This window comes from Somniosus microcephalus, chromosome 11, assembly GCF_052327205.1.
Source record: "Somniosus microcephalus isolate GS21.2 chromosome 11, FLI_Smic_1.0, whole genome shotgun sequence".
Taxonomy (NCBI): domain Eukaryota; kingdom Metazoa; phylum Chordata; class Chondrichthyes; order Squaliformes; family Somniosidae; genus Somniosus; species Somniosus microcephalus.
The window spans coordinates 117,670,165-117,693,739 of record NC_140997.1 but is presented as its reverse complement, the minus strand read 5'-3'; the positions used below and the strand labels follow the sequence as shown (position 1 = coordinate 117,693,739).

Sequence of the window (23,575 nt, the reverse complement as noted above, 5' to 3'; positions counted from 1 at the left end):
CCCGTCACACTCCCCTCGGAGTCACACAGCCGCTCCCAGTCACACTCCCCTCGGAGTCACACTGCCGCTCCCAGTCACACTCCCCCCGGAGTCACACAGCCGCTCCCAGTCACACTCCCCTCGGAGTCAAACAGCCGCTCCCAGTCACACAGCCGCTCCCAGTCACACTCCCCCCGGAGTCACATTCCGCTCCCAGTCAGACTGCCTTCGGAGTCACACTGCCCCCGGAGTCTCACTCCCCTCGGAGTCACACTGCCATCAGAGTCACACTCCCCTCGGAGTCTCACTCCCCTCGAAGTCACACTGCCCCCGGAGTCTCACTCCCCTCGGTGTCACACTGCCCTCGGAGTCACACTGCCCCCGGAGTCTCACTCCCCTCAGTGTCACACTGCCATTGGAGTCACACTCCCCTCGGAGTCTCACTCCCCTCGGAGTCACACTGCCATCGGAGTCACACTGCCCCCAGAGTCTCACTCCCCTCGGAGTCACACTGCCATCGGAGTCACACTCCCCTCGGAGTCCCACTCCCCTCGGAGTCACACTGCCATTGGAGTCACACTGCCTCTCCCAGTCACACTCCCCTCGGAGTACAACTCCCGCTCCCAGTCATCTCCCCTCGGAGTCACACAGCCGCTCCCAGTCACACAGCCGCTCCCAGTCACACTCCCCCCGGAGTCACATAGCCGCTCCCAGTCACACAGCCGCTCCCAGTCACACTCCCCCCGGAGTCACACTGCCGTTCCCCGTCACACTCCCCTCGGAGTCACACAGCCGCTCCCAGTCACACTCCCCCCCGGAGTCACACTGCCGCTCCCAGTCACACTCCCCCTGGAGTCACACAGCCGCTCCCCGTCACACTCCCCTCAGAGTCACACTGCCGCTCCCAGTCACACTCCCCTCGGAGTCACACAGCCGCTCCCAGTCACACTCCCCTCGGAGTCACACTGCCGCTCCCAGTCACACACCCCCGGAGTCACACAGCCGCTCCGAGTCACACTCCCCTCGGAGTCACACTGCCGCTCCCAGTCACCCTCCCCTCGGAGTCACACAGCCGCTCCCAGTCACACAGCCCCCGGAGTCACACAGCCGCTCCCAGTCACACTCCCCACGGAGTCACACAGCCGCTCCCAGTCACACTCCCCCCGGAGTCACACTGCCGCTCCCAGTCACACTCCCCTCGGAGTCACACTGCCGCTCCCAGTCACACTCCCCTCGGAGTCACACAGCCGCTCCCAGTCACACTCCTCTCGGAGTCACACAGCCGCTCCCAGTCACACTCCCCCCGGAGTCACACAGCCGCTCCCAGTCACACTCCCCCCGGAGTCACACTGCCGCTCCCAGTCACACTCCCCCCGGAGTCACACAGCCGCTCCCAGTCACACTCCCCTCGGAGTCACACTGCCGCTCCCAGTCACACTCCCCTCGGAGTCACACAGCCGCTCCCAGTCACACTCCCCCTGGAGTCACATTCTGCTCCCAGTCACACTGCCGCTCCCAGTCACACTGCCCTCGGAGTCACACTGCCGCTCCCAGTCACACTCCCCCCGGAGTCACACAGCCGCTCCCAGTCACACTCCCCTCGGAGTCACACCGCCGCTCCCAGTCACACACCCCCGGAGTCACACTGCCGCTCCCAGTCACACTCCCCTCGGAGTCACACTGCCGCTCCCAGTCACCCTCCCCTCGGAGTCACACAGCCGCTCCCAGTCACACTCCCCTCGGAGTCACACAGCCGCTCCCAGTCACAAACGACTCGGAGTCACACAGCCGCTCCCAGTCACACTGCCCTCGGAGTCACACTGCCGCTCCCAGTCATACTCCCACCGGAGTCACACTGCCGCTCCCAGTCACACTCCCCTCGGAGTCACACAGCCGCTCCCCGTCACACTCCCCTTGGAGTCACACAGCCGCTCCCAGTCACACTCCCACCGGAGTCACACTGCCGCTCCCAGTCACACTCCCCTCGGAGTCACACAGCCGCTCCCCGTCACACTCCCCTCGGAGTCACACAGCCGCTCCCAGTCACACTCCCCTCGGAGTCACAGTGCTGCTCCCAGTCACGCACCCCCGGAGTGACACAGCCGCTCCCAGTCACACAGCCGCTCCCAGTCACACTCTCCTCGGAGTCACACAGCCGCTCCCAGTCACACTGCCCTCGGAGTCACACAGCCGCTCCCAGTCACTCTGCCCTCGGAGTCACACTGCCGCTCCCAGTCACACTCCCCTCGGAGTCACACTGCCGCTCCCAGTCACACTCCCCCCGGAGTCACACGGCCGCTCCAAGTTACACTGCCCTCGGAGTCACACTGCCCCCGTAGTCTCACTCCCCTCAGAGTCACACTGCCATCGGAGTCACACTCCCCTCGGAGTCTCACTCCTCTCGGAGTCACACTGCCTCCGGAGTCTCACTCCCCTCGGAGTCACACTGCCCTCGGAGTCACACTGCCCCCGGAGTCTCACTCCCCTCGGAGTCACACTGCCATCGGAGTCACACTCCCCTCGGAGTCTCACTCCCCTCGGAGTCTCACTCCCCTCGGAGTACAACTCCCGCTCCCAGTCACACTACCCTCGGAGTCACACAGCCGCTCCCAGTCACACTGCCGCTCCCAGTCACACAGCCGCTCCCAGTCACACTCCCCCCGGAGTCACACTGCCGCTCCCAGTCACACTCCCCTCGGAGTCACACAGCCGCTCCCAGTCACTCTCCCCTCGGAGTCACACAGCCGCTCCCAGTCACTCTCCCCTCGGAGTCACACAGACGCTCCCAGTCACACTCCCCTCGGCGTCACACAGCCGCTCCCAGTCACACTGCCGCTCCCAGTCACACAGACGCTCCCCGTCACACTCCCCCCGGAGTCACACAGCCGCTCCCAGTCACACTCCCGCCGGAGTCACACTGCCGCTCCCAGTCACACTCCCCTCGGAGTCACACTGCCGCTCCCAGTCACAGTCCCCCCGGAGTCACACTGCCGCTCCCAGTCACACTCCCCCCGGAGTCACACTGCCGCTCCCAGTCACACTCCCCCCGGAGTCACACAGCCGCTCCCAGTCACACTGCCGCTCCCAGTCACACAGCCGCTCCCCGTCACACTCCCCTCGGAGTCACACAGCCGCTCCCAGTCACACTCCCCCCGGAGTCACACAGCCGCTCCCAGTCACACTCCCGCCGGAGTCACACTGCCGCTCCCAGTCACACTCCCCTCGGAATCACACAGCCGCTCCCAGTCACACTCCCCCCTGAGTCACACTGCCGCTCCCAGTCACTCTCCCCTCGGAGTCACACAGCCGCTCCCAGTCACACTCCCCTCGGAGTCACACTGCCGCTCCCTGTCACAATCCCCTCGGAGTCACACAGCCGCTCCCAGTCACACTGCCGCTCCCAGTCACACTCCCCTCGGAGTCACACTGCCGCTCCCAGTCACACAGCCGCTCCCAGTCACACTCCCCCCGGAGTCACATTGCTGCTCCCAGTCACACAGCCGCTCCCAGTCACACTCCCCCCGGAGTCACACTGCCGCTCCCAGTCACACTGCCCTTGGAGACACACAGCCGCTCCCAGTCACACTCCCCTCGGAGTCACACAGCCGCTCCCAGTCACACTGCCCTCGGAGTCACACAGCCGCTCCCAGTCACACTCGGCTCGGAGTCACACTGCCCCCGGAGTCTCACTCCCCTCGGAGCCACACTGCCCCCGGAGTCTCACTCCCCTCGGAGTCACACTGCCTTCGAAATCACACTGCCCCCGGAGTCTCACTGCCATCGGAGTCACACTCCCCTCGGAGTCTCACTCCCCTCGGAGTACAACTCCCGCTCCCAGTCACACTCCCCCCGGAGTCACACTGCCGCTCCCCGTCACACTCCCGCCGGAGTCACACTGCCGCTCCCAGTCACACTCCCCTCGGAATCACACAGCCGCTCCCAGTCACACTCCCCCCGGAGTCGCTCAGCCGCTCCCAGTCACACTCCCCCCGGAGTCACACAGCCGCTCCCAGTCACACTCCCCTCGGTGTCGCACAGCCGCTCCCAGTCACACTCCCCCCGGAGTCACACTGCCGCTTTCCGTCACACTCCCCTCGGTGTCACACAGCCGCTCCCAGTCACACTCCCCTCGGATTCACACAGCTGCTCCCAGTCACTCTCCCCTCGGAGTCACACAGCCGCTCCCAGTCACTCTCCCCTCGGAGTCACACTGCCGCTCCCAGTCACACTCCCCCCGGAGTCACATTCCGCTCCCAGTCACACTGCCGCTCCCAGTGACACTCCCCTCGGAGTCACATTGCTGCTCCCAGTCACACTCCCCCCGGAGTCACACAGCCACTCCCAGTCACACTCCACCCGGGGTCACACTGCCGCTCCCAGTCACACTGCCCTCGGAGTCACACAGCCGCTCCCAGTCACACTGCCCTCGGAGTCACACAGCCGCTCCCAGTCACACTCCCCCCGGAGTCACATTCCGCTCCCAGTCACACTGCACTCGGAGTCACACTGCCCCCTAGTCTCACTCCCCTCAGAGTCACACTGCCATCGGAGCCTCACTCCTCTCGGAGTCACACTGCCTCCGGAGTCTCACTCCCCTCGGAGTCACACTGCCCCCGGAGTCTCACTCCCCTCGGAGTCTCACTCCCCTCGGAGTCTCACTCCCCTCGGAGTCACAATGCCCTCGGAGTCACACTGCCCCCGGAGTCTCACTCCCCTCGGAGTCACACTGCCATCGGAGTCACACTCCCCTCGGAGTCTCACTCCCCTCGGATTACAACTCCCGCTCCCAGTCACACTCCCCTCGGAGTCACACTGCCGCTCCCAGTCACACTCCCCCCGAAGTCACACGGCCGCTCCAAGTCACGCTGCCCTCGGAGTCACACAGCCGCTCCCAGTCACTCTCCCCTCGGAGTCACACTGCCGCTCCCAGTCACACTCCCCCCGGAGTCACACTGCCGCTCCCAGTCACACTGCCCTCGGAGTCACACAGCCGCTCCCAGTCACACTCCCCCTGGAGTCACACCGCCGCTCCCAGTCACACTTCCCTCGGAGTCACACTGCCGCTCCCAGTCACACTGCCATCGGAGTAACACTCCCCTCGGAGTCTCACTCCCCTCGGAGGACAACTCCCGCTCCCGGTCACACTCCCCTCGGAGTCACATTCCGCTCCCAGTCACACTCCCCCCGGAGTCACACTGCCGCTCCCAGTCACACTCCCCTCGGAGTCACACTGCCGCTCCCAGGCAGACTCCCCCCGGAGTCACATTCCGCTCCCAGTCACACTGCCGCTCCCAGTGACACTCCCCTCGGAGTCACACTGCCGCTCCCAGTCACACTCCCCCCGGAGTCACACTGCCGCTCCCTGCCACACTCCCCTCGGAGTCACACAGCCGCTCCCAGTCACACAGCCGCTCCCAGTCACACTCCCCCCGGAGTCACACGGCCACTCCCAGTCACACTGCCGCTCCCAGTCACACTGCCCTCGGAGTCACACTGCCGCTCCCAGTCACACTGCCCTCGGAGTCACACTGCCGCTCCCAGTCACACTCCCTTCGGAGTCACACAGCCGCTCCCAGTCACACTCCCCTCGGAGTCACACTCCCCTCGGAGTCACACTGCCATTGGAGTCACACTGCCTCTCCCAGTCACACTCCCCTCGGAGTACAACTCCCGCTCCCAGTCACACTTCCCTCGGAATCACACAGCCGCTCCCATCACACTGCCGCTCCCAGTCACACAGCCGCTCCCAGTCACACTCCCCCCGGAGTCACACTGCCGTTCCCCGTCACACTCCCCCCGGAGTCACACAGCCGCTCCCCGTCACACTCCCCTCAGAGTCACACTGCCGCTCCCAGTCACACTCCCCTCGGAGTCACACAGCCGCTCCCAGTCACACTCCCCTCGGAGTCACACTGCCGCTCCCAGTCACACACCCCCGGAGTCAAACAGCCGCTCCCAGTCACACAGCCGCTCCCAGTCACACTCCCCCCGGAGTCACATTCCGCTCCCAGTCAGACTGCCTTCGGAGTCACACTGCCCCCGGAGTCTCACTCCCCTTGGAGTCACACTGCCATCAGAGTCACACTCCCCTCGGAGTCTCACTCCCCTCAGAGTCACACTGCCCCCGGAGTCTCACTCCCCTCGGTGTCACACTGCCCTCGGAGTCACACTGCCCCCGGAGTCTCACTCCCCTCGGAGTCACACTGCCATCGGAGTCACATTGCCCCCAGAGTCTCACTCCCCTCGGAGTCACACTGCCATCGGAGTCACACTCCCCTCGGAGTCCCACTCCCCTCGGAGTCCCACTCCCCTCGGAGTCTCACTCCCCTCGGAGTCACACTCCCCTCGGAGTCACACTGCCTCTCCCAGTCACACTCCCCTCGGAGTACAACTCCCGCTCCCAGTCACACTCCCCTCGGAGTCACACTGCCGCTCCCAGTCACACAGCCGCTCCCAGTCACACTCCCCCCGGAGTCACATAGCCGCTCCCAGTCACACAGCCGCTCCCAGTCACACTCCCCCCGGAGTCACACTGCCGTTCCCCGTCACACTCCCCTCGGAGTCACACAACCGCTCCCAGTCACACTCCCCCCCGGATTCACACTGCCGCTCCCAGTCATTCTCCCCCCGGAGTCACACAGCCGCTCCCCGTCACACTCCCCTCAGAGTCACACTGCCGCTCCCAGTCACACACCCCCGGAGTCACACAGCCGCTCCCAGTCACACTCCCCTCGGAGTCACACTGCCGCTCCCAGTCACCCTCCCCTCGGAGTCACACAGCCGCTCCCAGTCACACAGACCCCGGAGTCACACAGCCGCTCCCAGTCACACTCCCCACGGAGTCACACATCCGCTCCCAGTCACACTCCCCCCGGAGTCACACTGCCACTCCCAGTCACACTCCCCTCGGAGTCACACTGCCGCTCCCAGTCACCCTCCCCTCGGAGTCACACTGCCGCTCCCAGTCACACTCCCCTCGGAGTCACACAGCCGCTCCCAGTCACACTCCCCCCGGAGTGACACAGCCGCTCCCAGTCACACTCTCCTCGGAGTCACACAGCCGCTCCCAGTCACACTCCCCCCGGAATCACACTCCCGCTCCCAGTCACACTGCCCTCGGAGTCACACTGCCGCTCCCAGTCACTCTGCCCTCGGAGTCACACTGCCGCTCCCAGTCACACTCCCCTCGGAGTCACACTGCCGCTCCCAGTCACACTCCCCTCGGAGTCACACTGCCGCTCCCAGTCACACTCCCCCCGGAGTCACACGGCCGCTCCAAGTCACACTGCCCTCGGAGTCACACTGCCCCCGTAGTCTCACTCCCCTCAGAGTCACACTGCCATCGGAGTCACACTCCACTCGGAGTCTCACTCCTCTCGGAGTCACACTGCCTCCGGAGTCTCACTCCCCTCGGAGTCACACTGCCCCCGGAGTCTCACTCCCCTCGGAGTCACACTCCCCTCGGAGTCACACTGCCCTCGGAGTCACACTGCCCTCGGAGTCACACTGCCCTCGGAGTCACACTGCCCCCGGAGTCTCACTCCCCTCGGAGTCACACTCCCCTCGGAGTCTCACTCCCCTCGGAGTCTCACTCCCCTCGGAGTACAACTCCCGCTCCCAGTCACACTCCCCTCGGAGTCACACAGCCGCTCCCAGTCACACTGCCGCTCCCAGTCACACTCCCCCCGGAGTCACACTGCCGCTCCCAGTCACACTCCCCTCGGAGTCACACAGACGCTCCCCGTCACACTCCCCCCGGAGTCACACAGCCGCTCCCAGTCACACTCCCGCCGGTGTCACACTGCCGCTCCCAGTCACACTCCCCTCGGAGTCACACTCCCGCCGGTGTCACACTGCCGCTCCCAGTCACACTCCCCTCGGAGTCACACTGCCGCTCCCAGTCACACTCCCCCCGGAGTCACACTGCCGCTCCCAGTCACACTCCCCCCGGAGTCACACAGCCGCTCCCAGTCACACTGCCGCTCCCAGTCACACAGCCGCTCCCCGCCACACTCCCCTCGGAGTCACACAGCCGCTCCCAGTCACACTCCCCCCGGAGTCACACAGCCGCTCCCAGTCACACTCCCGCCGGAGTCACACTGCCGCTCCCAGTCACACTCCCCTCGGAATCACACAGCCGCTCCCAGTCACACTCCCCCCTGAGTCACACTGCCGCTCCCTGTCACACGCCCCTCGGAGTCACACTGCCGCTCCCAGTCACACTCCCCTCGGAGTCACACTGCCGCTCCCAGTCACACTCCCCTCGGAATCACACAGCCGCTCCCAGTCACACTCCCCCCGGAGTCACACTGCTGCTCCCAGTCACACAGCCGCTCCCAGTCACACTCCCCTCGGAGTCACACAGCCGCTCCCAGTCACTCTCCCCTCGGAGTCACACAGCCGCTCCCAGTCACACTCCCCCCCGGAGTCACACAGCCGCTCCCAGTCACACTCCCCTCGGAGTCACACAGCCGCTCCCAGTCACACTCCCCTCGGAGTCACACTGCCGCTCCCAGTCACAATCCCCTCGGAGTCACACAGCCGCTCCCAGTCACACTGCCGCTCCCAGTCACACTCCCCTCGGAGTCACACTGCCGCTCCCAGTCACACAGCCGCTCCCAGTCACACTCCCCCCGGAGTCAGACTGCCGCTCCCCATCACACTCCCCTCGGAGTCACACAGCCGCTCCCAGTCACACTCCCCCCGGAGTCACACTGCCGCTCCCAGTCACACAGCCGCTCCCAGTCACACTCCCCCCGGAGTCACATAGCCGCTCCCAGTCACACAGCCGCTCCCAGTCACACTCCCCCCGGAGTCACACTGCCGTTCCCCGTCACACTCCCCTCGGAGTCACACAACCGCTCCCAGTCACACTCCCCCCCGGATTCACACTGCCGCTCCCAGTCATTCTCCCCCCGGAGTCACACAGCCGCTCCCCGTCACACTCCCCTCAGAGTCACACTGCCGCTCCCAGTCACACACCCCCGGAGTCACACAGCCGCTCCCAGTCACACTCCCCTCGGAGTCACACTGCCGCTCCCAGTCACCCTCCCCTCGGAGTCACACAGCCGCTCCCAGTCACACAGACCCCGGAGTCACACAGCCGCTCCCAGTCACACTCCCCACGGAGTCACACATCCGCTCCCAGTCACACTCCCCCCGGAGTCACACTGCCACTCCCAGTCACACTCCCCTCGGAGTCACACTGCCGCTCCCAGTCACCCTCCCCTCGGAGTCACACTGCCGCTCCCAGTCACACTCCCCTCGGAGTCACACAGCCGCTCCCAGTCACACTCCCCCCGGAGTGACACAGCCGCTCCCAGTCACACTCTCCTCGGAGTCACACAGCCGCTCCCAGTCACACTCCCCCCGGAATCACACTCCCGCTCCCAGTCACACTGCCCTCGGAGTCACACTGCCGCTCCCAGTCACTCTGCCCTCGGAGTCACACTGCCGCTCCCAGTCACACTCCCCTCGGAGTCACACTGCCGCTCCCAGTCACACTCCCCTCGGAGTCACACTGCCGCTCCCAGTCACACTCCCCCCGGAGTCACACGGCCGCTCCAAGTCACACTGCCCTCGGAGTCACACTGCCCCCGTAGTCTCACTCCCCTCAGAGTCACACTGCCATCGGAGTCACACTCCACTCGGAGTCTCACTCCTCTCGGAGTCACACTGCCTCCGGAGTCTCACTCCCCTCGGAGTCACACTGCCCCCGGAGTCTCACTCCCCTCGGAGTCACACTCCCCTCGGAGTCACACTGCCCTCGGAGTCACACTGCCCTCGGAGTCACACTGCCCTCGGAGTCACACTGCCCTCGGAGTCACACTGCCCCCGGAGTCTCACTCCCCTCGGAGTCACACTCCCCTCGGAGTCTCACTCCCCTCGGAGTCTCACTCCCCTCGGAGTACAACTCCCGCTCCCAGTCACACTCCCCTCGGAGTCACACAGCCGCTCCCAGTCACACTGCCGCTCCCAGTCACACTCCCCCCGGAGTCACACTGCCGCTCCCAGTCACACTCCCCTCGGAGTCACACAGACGCTCCCCGTCACACTCCCCCCGGAGTCACACAGCCGCTCCCAGTCACACTCCCGCCGGTGTCACACTGCCGCTCCCAGTCACACTCCCCTCGGAGTCACACTCCCGCCGGTGTCACACTGCCGCTCCCAGTCACACTCCCCTCGGAGTCACACTGCCGCTCCCAGTCACACTCCCCCCGGAGTCACACTGCCGCTCCCAGTCACACTCCCCCCGGAGTTACACAGCCGCTCCCAGTCACACTGCCGCTCCCAGTCACACAGCCGCTCCCCGCCACACTCCCCTCGGAGTCACACAGCCGCTCCCAGTCACACTCCCCCCGGAGTCACACAGCCGCTCCCAGTCACACTCCCGCCGGAGTCACACTGCCGCTCCCAGTCACACTCCCCTCGGAATCACACAGCCGCTCCCAGTCACACTCCCCCCTGAGTCACACTGCCGCTCCCTGTCACACGCCCCTCGGAGTCACACTGCCGCTCCCAGTCACACTCCCCTCGGAGTCACACTGCCGCTCCCAGTCACACTCCCCTTGGAATCACACAGCCGCTCCCAGTCACACTCCCCCCGGAGTCACACTGCTGCTCCCAGTCACACAGCCGCTCCCAGTCACACTCCCCTCGGAGTCACACAGCCGCTCCCAGTCACTCTCCCCTCGGAGTCACACAGCCGCTCCCAGTCACACTCCCCCCCGGAGTCACACAGCCGCTCCCAGTCACACTCCCCTCGGAGTCACACAGCCGCTCCCAGTCACACTCCCCTCGGAGTCACACTGCCGCTCCCAGTCACAATCCCCTCGGAGTCACACAGCCGCTCCCAGTCACACTGCCGCTCCCAGTCACACTCCCCTCGGAGTCACACTGCCGCTCCCAGTCACACAGCCGCTCCCAGTCACACTCCCCCCGGAGTCAGACTGCCGCTCCCCATCACACTCCCCTCGGAGTCACACAGCCGCTCCCAGTCACACTCCCCCCGGAGTCACACTGCCGCTCCCAGTCACACTGCCCTCGGAGACACACAGCCGCTCCCAGTCACACTCCCCTCGGAGTCACACAGCCGCTCCCAGTCACACTGCCCTCGGAGTCACACAGCCGCTCCCAGTCACACTCGGCTCGGAGTCACACTGCCCTCGGAGTCTCACTCCCCTCGGAGCCACACTGCCCCCGGAGTCTCACTCCCCTCGGAGTCACACTGCCTTCGGAGTCACACTGCCCCCGGAGTCTCACTCCCCTCGGAGTCACACTGCCATCGGAGTCACACTCCCCTCGGAGTCACACTGCCATCGGAGTCACACTCCCCTCGGAGTCTCACTCCCCTCGGAGTACAACTCCCGCTCCCAGTCACACTCCCCCCGGAGTCACATTGCCGGTCCCAGTCACACTCCCCTCGGAGTCACACTGCCGCTCCCCGTCACACTCCCGCCGGAGTCACACTGCCGCTCCCAGTCACACTCCCCTCGGAATCACACAGCCGCTCCCAGTCACACTCCCCCCGGAGTCTCTCAGCCGCTCCCAGTCACACTCCCCCCGGAGTCACACAGCCGCTCCCAGTCACACTCCCCTCGGTGTCACACAGCCGCTCCCAGTCACACTCCCCTCGGTGTCACACAGCCGCTCCCAGTCACACTCCCCTCGGATTCACACAGCTGCTCCCAGTCACTCTCCCCTCGGAGTCACACAGCCGCTCCCAGTCACTCTCCCCTCGGAGTCACACTGCCGCTCCCAGTCACACTCCCCCCGGAGTCACATTCCACTCCCAGTCACACTGCCGCTCCCAGTGACACTCCCCTCGGAGTCACATTGCTGCTCCCAGTCACACTCCCCCCGGAGTCACACAGCCACTCCCAGTCACACTCCACTCGGTGTCACACAGCCGCTCCCAGTCACACTCCCCTCGGATTCACACAGCTGCTCCCAGTCACTCTCCCCTCGGAGTCACACAGCCGCTCCCAGTCACTCTCCCCTCGGAGTCACATTGCTGCTCCCAGTCACACTACCCCCGGAGTCACACGGCCACTCCCAGTCACACTCCACCCGGAGTCACACTGCCGCTCCCAGTCACACTGCCCTCGGAGTCACACAGCCGCTCCCAGTCACTCTCCCCCCGGAGTCACACTGCCGCTCCCAGTCACACACCCCCGGAGTCACACAGCCGCTCCCAGTCACACAGCCGCTCCCAGTCACACTCCCCTCGGAGTCACACAGCCGCTCCCAGTCACACTCCCCTCGGAGTCACACAGCCGCTCCCAGTCACACTGCCCTCGGAGTCACACAGCCGCTCCCAGTCACACTCCCCCCGGAGTCACATTCCGCTCCCAGTCACACTGCACTCGGAGTCACACTGCCCCCTAGTCTCACTCCCCTCAGAGTCACACTGCCATCGATGTCACACTCCCCTCGGAGTCTCACTCCTCTCGGAGTCACACTGCCTCCGGAGTCTCACTCCCCTCGGAGTCACACTGCACCCGGAGTCTCACTCCCCTCGGAGTCTCACTCCCCTCGGAGTCTCACTCCCCTCGGAGTCACAATGCCCTCGGAGTCACACTGCCCCCAGAGTCTCACTCCCCTCGGAGTCACACTGCCATCGGAGTCACACTCCCCCCGGAGTCTCACTCCCCTCGGAGTACAACTCCCGCTCCCAGTCACACTCCCCTCGGAGTCACACAGCCGCTCCCAGTCACACTGCCGCTCCCAGTCACACAGCCGCTCCCAGTCACACTCCCCCCGGAGTCACATTGCTGCTCCCAGTCACACAGCCGCTCCCAGTCACACTCCCCCCGGAGTCACACTGCCGCTCCCCATCACACTCCCCTCGGAGTCACACAGCCGCTCCCAGTCACACTCCCCCCGGAGTCACACTGCCGCTCCCAGTCACACTGCCGTCGGAGACACACAGCCGCTCCCAGTCACACTCCGCTCGGAGTCACACAGCCGCTCCCAGTCACACTCCCCTCGGAGTCACACAGCCGCTCCCAGTCACACTGCCCCCGGAGTCACATTCCACTCCCAGTCACACTGCCCTCGGAGTCACACTGCCCTCGGAGTCTCACTCCCCTCGGAGTCACACTCCCCTCGGAGTCACACTCCCCTCGGAGTCTCACTCCCCTCGGCGTCACACTGCCCCCGGAGTCTCACTCCCCTCGGAGTCTCACTCCCCTCGGAGTCTCACTCCCCTCGGAGTCACACTGCCCTCGGAGTCACACTGCCCTCGGAGTCACACTGCCCTCGGAGTCACACTGCCCCCGGAGTCTCACTCCCCTCGGAGTCACACTGCCATCGGAGTCACACTCCCCTCGGAGTCTCACTCCCCTCGGAGTCTCACTCCCCTCGGAGTACAACTCCCGCTCCCAGTCACACTCCCCTCGGAGTCACACAGCCGCTCCCGGTCACACTGCCCTCGGAGTCACACAGCCGCTCCCAGTCACACTCCCCTCTGAGTCACACAGCCGCTCCCAGTCACACTCCCCTCGGAGTCACACTGCCCCCGGAGTCTCACTCCCCTCGGAGTCACACTGCCATCGGAGTCACACTCCCCTCGGAGTCTCACTCCCCTCGGAGTCTCACTCCACTCGGAGTACAACTCCCGCTCCCAGTCACACTCCCCCCGGAGTCACATTGCCGGTCCCAGTCACACAGCCGCTCCCAGTCACACTCCCCCCGGAGTCACACTGCCGCTCCCCGTCACACTCCCCTCGGTGTCACACAGCCGCTCCCAGTCACACTCCCCTCGGATTCACACAGCTGCTCCCAGTCACTCTCCCCTCGGAGTCACACAGCCGCTCCCAGTCACTCTCCCCTCGGAGTCACACTGCCGCTCCCAGTCACACTCCACTCGGAGTCACACAGCCGCTCCCAGTCACACTGCCGCTCCCAGTCACACTCCCCTCGGAGTCACACAGCCGCTCCCAGTCACACTGCCGCTCCCAGTCACACAGCCACTCCCAGTCACACTCCCCCCGGAGTCACATTGCTGCTCCCAGTCACACTGCCCTCGGAGTCACACAGCCGCTCCCAGTCACTCTCCCCCCGGAGTCAAACTGCCGCTCCCAGTCACACACTCCCGGAGTCACACAGCCGCTCCCAGTCACACAGCCGCTCCCAGTCACACTCCCCTCGGAGTCACACAGCCTCTCCCAGTCACACTCCCCTCGGAGTCACACAGCCGCTCCCAGTCACACTGCCCTCGGAGTCACACAGCCGCTCCCAGTCACACTCCCCCCGGAGTCACTTTCCGCTCCCAGTCACACTGCACTCGGAGTCACACTGCCCCCGTAGTCTCACTCCCCTCGGAGTCTCACTCCTCTCGGAGTCACACTGCCTCCGGAGTCTCACTCCCCTCGGAGTCACACTGCCCCCGGAGTCTCACTCCCCTCGGAGTCTCACTGCCATCGGAGTCACACTGCCATCGGAGTCACACTCCCCTCGGAGTCACACTCCCCTCGGAGTCTCACTCCCCTCGGAGTACAACTCCCGCTCCCAGTCACACTCCCCTCGGAGTCACACAGCCGCTCCCAGTCACACAGCCGCTCCCAGTCACACTGCCGCTCCCAGTCACACAGCCGCTCCCAGTCACACTCCCCCTGGAGTCACACTGCCGCTCCCAGTCACACTCCCCTCGGAGTCACACAGCCGCTCCCAGTCACACTCCCCTTGGAGTCACACTGCCGCTCCCCGTCACACTCCCCTCGGAGTCACACAGCTGCTCCCAGTCACACTCCCCTCGGAGTCACACTGCCGCTCCCAGTCACCCACCCCCGGAGTCTCACAGCCGCTCCCAGTCACACTCCCCCCGGATTCACACTCCCGCTCCCAGTCACACTGCCGCTCCCAGTCACACTCCCCTCGGAGTCACACAGCCGCTCCCAGTCACACTCCCCCCGGATTCACACTCCCGCTCCCAGTCACACTGCCCCCGGAGCCACGCTCCCGCTCCCAGTCACACTGCCCTCAGAGTCACACAGCCGCTCCCAGTCACACTCCCCTTGGAGGCACACAGCCGCTCCCAGTCACACTCCCCTCGGAGTCACACAGCCGCTCCCAGTCACACTTCCCTCGGAGTCACACTGCCGCTCCCAGTCACACTCCCCTCGGAGTCACACAGCCGCTCCCAGTCACACTGCCCTCGGAGTCACACTGCCGCTCCCAGTCACACTTCCCTCGGAGTCACACAGCCGCTCCCAGTCACACTTCCCTCGGAGTCACACTGCCGCTCCCAGTCACACTTCCCTCGGAGTCACACAGCCGCTCCCAGTCACACTCCCCTCGGAGTCACACAGCCGCTCCCAGTCACACTTCCCTCGGAGTCACACAGCCGCTCCCAGTCACACTTCCCTCGGAGTCACACAGCCGCTCCCAGTCACACTCCCCTCGGAGTCACATTCCGCTCCCAGTCACACTGCCGCTCCCAGTGACACTCCCCTCGGAGTCACATTGCTGCTCCCAGTCACACTCCCCCCGGAGTCACACAGCCACTCCCAGTCACACTCCACCCGGAGTCACACTGCCGCTCCCAGTCACACTGCCCTCGGAGTCACACAGCCGCTCCCAGTCACTCTCCCCCCGGAGTCACACTGCCGCTCCCAGTCACACACCCCCGGAGTCACACAGCCGCTCCCAGTCACACAGCCGCTCCCAGTCACACTCCCATCGGAGTCACACAGCCGCTCCCAGTCACACTCCCCTCGGAGTCACACAGCCGCTCCCAGTCACACTGCCCTCGGAGTCACACTCCCCTCGGAGTCTCACTCCTCTCGGAGTCACACTGCCTCCGGACTCTCACTCCCCTCGGAGTCACACTGACCCCGGAGTCTCACTCCCCTCGGAGTCACACTGCCCTCTGAGTCACACTGCCCTCTGAGTCACACTCCCCTCGGAGTCTCACTCCCCTCGGAGTACAACTCCCGCTCCCAGTCACACTCCCCTCGGAGTCACACAGCCGCTCCCAGTCACACTGCCGCTCCCAGTCACACAGCCGCTCCCAGTCACACTCCCCCCGGAGTCACACTGCCGCTCCCAGTCACACAGCCGCTCCCAGTCACACTCCCCCTGGAGTCACACTGCCGCTCCCAGTCACACTCTCCTCGGAGTCACACTGCCGCTCCCAGTCACACTCCCCTCGGAGTCACACAGCCGCTCCCAGTCACACTCCCCCCGGAGTCACACTGCCGCTCCCCGTCACACTCCCCTCGGAGTCACACAGCCGCTCCCAGTCACACTCCCCTTGGACTCACACTGCCGCTCCCAGTCACACTCCCCTCGGAGTCACACAGCTGCTCCCAGTCACACTCCCCTCGGAGTCACACTGCCGCTCCCAGTCACACACCCCCGGAGTCACACAGCCGCTCCCAGTCACACTCCCCTCGGAGTCACACTGCCGCTCCCAGTCACCCTCCCCTCGGAGTCACACAGCCGCTCCCAGTCACACTCCCCCCGGATTCACACTCCCGCTCCCAGTCACACTGCCGCTCCCCGTCACACTCCCCTCGGAGTCACACAGCCGCTCCCAGTCACTCTCCCCTTGGACTCACACTGCCGCTCCCAGTCACACTCCCCTCGGAGTCACACAGCTGCTCCCAGTCACAATCCCCTCGGAGTCACACTGCCGCTCCCAGTCACACTCCCCTCGGAGTCACACTCCCGCTCCCAGTCACCCTCCCCTCGGAGTCACACAGCCGCTCCCAGTCACACTCCCCCCGGATTCACACTCCCGCTCCCAGTCACACTGCCCCCGGAGCCACACTCCCGCTCCCAGTCACACTGCCCCCGGAGTCACACAGGCGCTCCCAGTCACACTCCCCTTGGAGTCACACAGCCGCTCCCAGTCACACTCCCCTCGGAGTCACACAGCCGCTCCCAGTCACACTGCCCTCGGAGTCACACAGCCGCTCCCAGTCACCCTCCCCTCGGAGTCACACAGCTGCTCCCAGTCACACTCCCCTCGGAGTCACACTGCCGCTCCCAGTCACACTCCCCTCGGAGTCACACAGCTGCTCCCAGTCACACTCCCCCCGGAGACACACTGCCGCTCCCAGTCACACTCCCCTCGGAGTCACATTCCGCTCCCAGTCACACTGCCACTCCCAGTGACACTCCCCTCGGAGTCACACTGCCGCTCCCAGTCACACTGCCCTCGGAGTCACACAGCCGCTCCCAGTCACTCTCCCCCCGGAGTCACACTGCCGCTCCCAGTCACACACCCCCGGAGTCACACAGCCGCTCCCAGTCACACAGCCGCTCCCAGTCACACTCCCCTCGGAGTCACACAGCCGCTCCCAGTCACACTCCCCTCGGAGTCACACAGCCGCTCCCAGTCACACTGCCCTCGGAGTCACACAGCCGCTCCCAGTCACACTCCCCCCGGAGTCACATTCCGCTCCCAGTCACACTGCACTCGGAGTCACACTGCCCCCTAGTCTCACTCCCCTCAGAGTCACACTGCCATCGGAGTCACACTCCCCTCGGAGTCTCACTCCTCTCGGAGTCTCACTGCCTCCGGAGTCTCACTCCCCTCGGAGTCACACTGCCCCCGGAGTCTCACTCCCCTCGGAGTCTCACTCCCCTCGGAGTCTCACTCCCCTCGGATTCTCACTCCCCTCGGAGTCTCACTCCCCTCGGAGTCTCACTCCCCTCGGAGTCACACTGCCCTCGGAGTCACACTGCCCCCGGAATCTCACTCCCCTCGGAGTCACACTGCCATCGGAGTCACACTGCCATCGGAGTCACACTCCCCTCGGAGTACAACTCCCGCTCCCAGTCACACTCCCCTCGGAGTCACACAGCCGCTCCCAGTCACATTGCCGCTCCCAGTCACACAGCCGCTCCCAGTCACACTCCCCCCGGAGTCACACTGCCGCTCCCAGTCACACTCCCCTCGGAGTCACACAGCCGCTCCCAGTCACTCTCCGCTCGGAGTCACACAGCCGCTCCCAGTCACTCTCCCCTCGGAGTCACACAGCCGCTCCCAGTCACACTCCCCTCGGAGTCACACTGCCGCTCCCAGTCACACTCCCCTCGGAGTCACACAGCCGCTCCCAGTCACACTGCCGCTCCCAGTCACTCCCCTTGGAGTCACACAGCCGCTCCCAGTCACACTGCCGCTCCCAGTCACACAGCCGCTCCCAGTCACACTCCCCCCGGAGTCACATTGCTGCTCCCAGTCACACAGCCGCTCCCAGTCACACTCCCCCCGGAGTCACACTGCCGCTCCCAGTCACACTCCCCTCGGAGTCACACAGCCGCTCCCAGTCACACTCCCCCCGGAGTCACACTGCCGCTCCCCGTCACACTCCCCTCGGAGTCACACAGCCGCTCCCAGTCACACTCCCCTTGGACTCACACTGCCGCTCCCAGTCACACTCCCCTCGGAGTCACACAGCTGCTCCCAGTCACACTCCCCTCGGAGTCACACTGCCGCTCCCAGTCACACACCCCCGGAGTCACACAGCCGCTCCCAGTCACACTCCCCTCGGAGTCACACTGCCGCTCCCAGTCACCCTCCCCTCGGAGTCACACAGCCGCTCCCAGTCACACTCCCCCCGGATTCACACTCCCGCTCCCAGTCACACTGCCGCTCCCCGTCACACTCCCCTCGGAGTCACACAGCCGCTCCCAGTCACACTCCCCTCGGAGTCACACAGCTGCTCCCAGTCACAATCCCCTCGGAGTCACACTGCCGCTCCCAGTCACACTCCCCTCGGAGTCACACTCCCGCTCCCAGTCACCCTCCCCTCGGAGTCACACAGCCGCTCCCAGTCACACTCCCCCCGGATTCACACTCCCGCTCCCAGTCACACTGCCCCCGGAGCCACACTCCCGCTCCCAGTCACACTGCCCCCGGAGTCACACAGGCGCTCCCAGTCACACTCCCCTTGGAGTCACACAGCCGCTCCCAGTCACACTCCCCTCGGAGTCACACAGCCGCTCCCAGTCACACTGCCCTCGGAGTCACACAGCCGCTCCCAGTCACCCTCCCCTCGGAGTCACACAGCTGCTCCCAGTCACACTCCCCTCGGAGTCACACTGCCGCTCCCAGTCACACTCCCCTCGGAGTCACACAGCTGCTCCCAGTCACACTCCCCCCGGAGACACACTGCCGCTCCCAGTCACACTCCCCTCGGAGTCACATTCCGCTCCCAGTCACACTGCCACTCCCAGTGACACTCCCCTCGGAGTCACACTGCCGCTCCCAGTCACACTGCCCTCGGAGTCACACAGCCGCTCCCAGTCACTCTCCCCCCGGAGTCACACTGCCGCTCCCAGTCACACACCCCCGGAGTCACACAGCCGCTCCCAGTCACACAGCCGCTCCCAGTCACACTCCCCTCGGAGTCACACAGCCGCTCCCAGTCACACTCCCCTCGGAGTCACACAGCCGCTCCCAGTCACACTGCCCTCGGAGTCACACAGCCGCTCCCAGTCACACTCCCCCCGGAGTCACATTCCGCTCCCAGTCACACTGCACTCGGAGTCACACTGCCCCCTAGTCTCACTCCCCTCAGAGTCACACTGCCATCGGAGTCACACTCCCCTCGGAGTCTCACTCCTCTCGGAGTCTCACTGCCTCCGGAGTCTCACTCCCCTCGGAGTCACACTGCCCCCGGAGTCTCACTCCCCTCGGAGTCTCACTCCCCTCGGAGTCTCACTCCCCTCGGATTCTCACTCCCCTCGGAGTCTCACTCCCCTCGGAGTCTCACTCCCCTCGGAGTCACACTGCCCTCGGAGTCACACTGCCCCCGGAATCTCACTCCCCTCGGAGTCACACTGCCATCGGAGTCACACTGCCATCGGAGTCACACTCCCCTCGGAGTACAACTCCCGCTCCCAGTCACACTCCCCTCGGAGTCACACAGCCGCTCCCAGTCACATTGCCGCTCCCAGTCACACAGCCGCTCCCAGTCACACTCCCCCCGGAGTCACACTGCCGCTCCCAGTCACACTCCCCTCGGAGTCACACAGCCGCTCCCAGTCACTCTCCGCTCGGAGTCACACAGCCGCTCCCAGTCACTCTCCCCTCGGAGTCACACAGCCGCTCCCAGTCACACTCCCCTCGGAGTCACACTGCCGCTCCCAGTCACACTCCCCTCGGAGTCACACAGCCGCTCCCAGTCACACTGCCGCTCCCAGTCACTCCCCTTGGAGTCACACAGCCGCTCCCAGTCACACTGCCGCTCCCAGTCACACAGCCGCTCCCAGTCACACTCCCCCCGGAGTCACATTGCTGCTCCCAGTCACACAGCCGCTCCCAGTCACACTCCCCCCGGAGTCACACTGCCGCTCCCAGTCACACTGCCTTCGGAGACACACAGCCGCTCCCAGTCACACTCCGCTCGGAGTCACACAGCCGCTCCCAGTCACTCTGCCCCCGGAGTCACATTCCACTCCCAGTCACACTGCCCTCGGAGTCTCACTCCCCTCGGAGTCTCACTCCCCTCGGAGTCTCACTCCCCTCGGAGTCACACTCCCCTCGGAGTCACACTCCCCTCGGAGTCACACTCCCCTCGGAGTCACACTCCCCTCGGAGTCTCACTCCCCTCGGAGTCGCACTGCCCCCGGAGTCTCACTCCCCTCGGAGTCACACTGCCCTCGGAGTCACACTGCCCCCGGAGTCTCACTCCCCTCGGAGTCACACTGCCATCGGAGTCACACTCCCCTCGGAGTCACACTCCCCTCGGAGTCTCACTCCCCTCGGAGTACAACTCCCGCTCCCAGTCACACTCCCCTCGGAGTCACACAGCCGCTCCCAGTCACACTCCCCTCGGATTCACACAGCCGCTCCCAGTCACTCTCCCCTCGGAGTCACACAGCCGCTCCCAGTCACTCTCCCCTCGGAGTCACACTGCCGCTCCCAGTCACACTCCCCTCGGAGTCACACAGCCGCTCCCAGTCACACTGCCGCTCCCAGTCACACTCCCCTCGGAGTCACACAGCCGCTCCCAGTCACACTGCCGCTCCCAGTCACACAGCCACTCCCAGTCACACTCCCCCCGGAGTCACATTGCTGCTCCCAGTCACACTGCACTCGGAGTCACACAGCCGCTCCCAGTCACTCCCCCCCCGGAGTCACACTGCCGCTCCCAGTCACACTCCCCTCGGAGTCACACTGCCGCTCCCAGTCACACTCCCCTCGGAGTCACACAGCCGCTCCCAGTCACACAGCCGCTCCCAGTCACACTGCTGCTCCCAGTCACACTCCCCTCGGAGTCACACAGCCGCTCCCAGTCACACTCCCCCCGGAGTCACATTCCGCTCCCAGTCACACTGCACTCGGAGTCACACTGCCCCCGTAGTCTCACTCCCCTCAGAGTCACACTGCCATCGGAGTCACACTCCCCTCGGAGTCTCACTCCTCTCGGAGTCACACTGCCTCCGGAGTCTCACTCCCCTCGGAGTCACACTGCTCCCGGAGTCTCACTCCCGCTCCCAGTCACACTGCCCTCGGAGTCACACAGCCGCTCCCAGTGACTCTCCCCCCGGAGTCACACTGCCGCTCCCAGTCACACACCCCCGGAGTCACACAGCCACTCCCAGTCACACAGCCGCTCCCAGTCACACTCCCCTCGGAGTCACACAGCCGCTCCCAGTCACACTGCCCTCGGAGTCACACAGCCGCTCCCAGTCACCCTCCCCTCGGAGTCACACAGCTGCTCCCAGTCACACTCCCCTCGGAGTCACACTGCCGCTCCCAGTCACACTCCCCTCGGAGTCACACAGCCGCTCCCAGTCACACTTCCCTCGGAGTCACACTGCCGCTCCCAGTCACACTCCCCACGGAGTCACACAGCCGCTCCCAGTCACACTTCCCTCGGAGTCACACAGCCGCTCCCAGTCACACTCCCCTCGGAGTCACACTGCCGCTCCCAGTCACACTCCCCTCGGAGTCACACAGCCGCTCCCAGTCACACTTCCCTCGGAGTCACACAGCCGCTCCCAGTCACACTCCCCCCGGAGTCACACAGCCGCTCCCAGTCACACTTCCCTCGGAGTCACACAGCCGCTCCCAGTCACACTCCCCTCGGAGTCACACTGCCGCTCCCAGTCACACAGCCGCTCCCAATCACACTCGCCCCGGAGTCACACTGCCGCTCCCAGTCACACAGCCGCTCCCAGTCACTCTCCCCTCGGAGTCACACTGCCGCTCCCAGTCACACAGCCGCTCCCAGTCACACTGCCGCTCCCAGTCACACTCCCCCCGGAGTCACACTGCCGCTCCCAGTCACACTCCCCCCGGAGTCACACTGCCGCTCCCAGTCACACTCCCCTCGGAGTCACACTGCCGCTCCCAGTCACACTCCCCTCGGAGTCACACTGCCGCTCCCAGTCACACTCCCCTCGGAGTCACACTTCCGCTCCCAGCCACACTCCCCTCGGAGTCACACAGCCGCTCCCAGTCACACAGCCGCTCCCAGTCACACTCCCCTCGGAGTCACACTTCCGCTCCCAGCCACACTCCCCTCGGAGTCACACAGCCGCTCCCAGTCACACAGCCGCTCCCAGTCACACTCCCCTCGGAGTCACACAGCCGCTCCCAGTCCCACTCCCCCCGGAGTCACACTGCCGCTCCCAGTCACACTCCCCCCGGAGTCACACTGCCGGTCCCAGTCACACTGCCCTCGGAGTCACACTGCCACTCCCAGTCACACTCCCCCCGGAGTCACACTGCCGCTCCCAGTCACACAGCCGCTCCCAGTCACACTGCCCTCGGAGTCACACTGCCGCTCCCAGTCACACTGCCCCCGGAGTCACACTGCCGCTCCCAGTTACACTCCCCTCGGAGTCACACAGCCGCTCCCAGTCACACTTTCCTCGGAGTCACACAGCCGCTCCCAGTCACACAGCCGCTCCCAGTCACACTCCCCCCGGAGTCACACAGCCGCTCCCAGTCACGCTCCCCCAGGAGTCACACTGCCGCTCCCAGTCTCACTGCCCTCGGAGTCACACTGCTGCTCCCAGTCACACTCCCCTCGGAGTCACACAGCCGCTCACAGTCACACAGCCGCTCCCAGTCACTCTGCCCCTCGGAGTCACACTGCTGCTTACAGTCACATTGTCCTCGGTTGTCCCACACACTGCACTCTGTTTCGGGAGTCAACGACGAGAGACATCAGTTTATAATTTCCGGTAATAGAGTGAGGAGAGAATTTAGGAAGAATTTCAACCAACGGTTGTTGGAGCATGGAATGCTTTGCCCTGGGAGGCAGTTGAGGCAGAGATCATTGCATTTTTATGATTCGTTTGTGGAATGTGGGCGTCGCTGGCAAGACCAGTATTTATTGCCCATCCCAAGTTGCCCTTGAGAAGGTGATGATGACCTAATAGAGGTCTTTAAAATTATGAACGGCTTTGATAGAGTAGATACAGAGAGAATGTTTCCAGTTGTGGGGAAGAGCAAAACTAGAGGCCATTATTGTAAGATAGTCACCAACAAATCAAATAGGAAATTCAGAAGAAACTTCTTTCCCTAAAGAGTGGTGAGAATGTGGAATAGTATAAATGCATTTAAGGGGAGGCTAGACAAGCATATGAGGGAGAAGGGAATAGAGGGTTATTGCTGATAGATTTAGAT

At 64.9% G+C, this 23,575-nt stretch overlaps 1 protein-coding gene across 1 annotated transcript in view; it reads left to right on the top strand.

Moving 5' to 3' along the window:
- LOC147110843 (voltage-dependent calcium channel subunit alpha-2/delta-2-like) overlaps positions 1-23,575 on the top strand; it is a 2,842,873-nt gene that overhangs the window by 2,093,220 nt on the left and 726,078 nt on the right. The gene's annotated exons all lie outside the window — the stretch shown is intronic.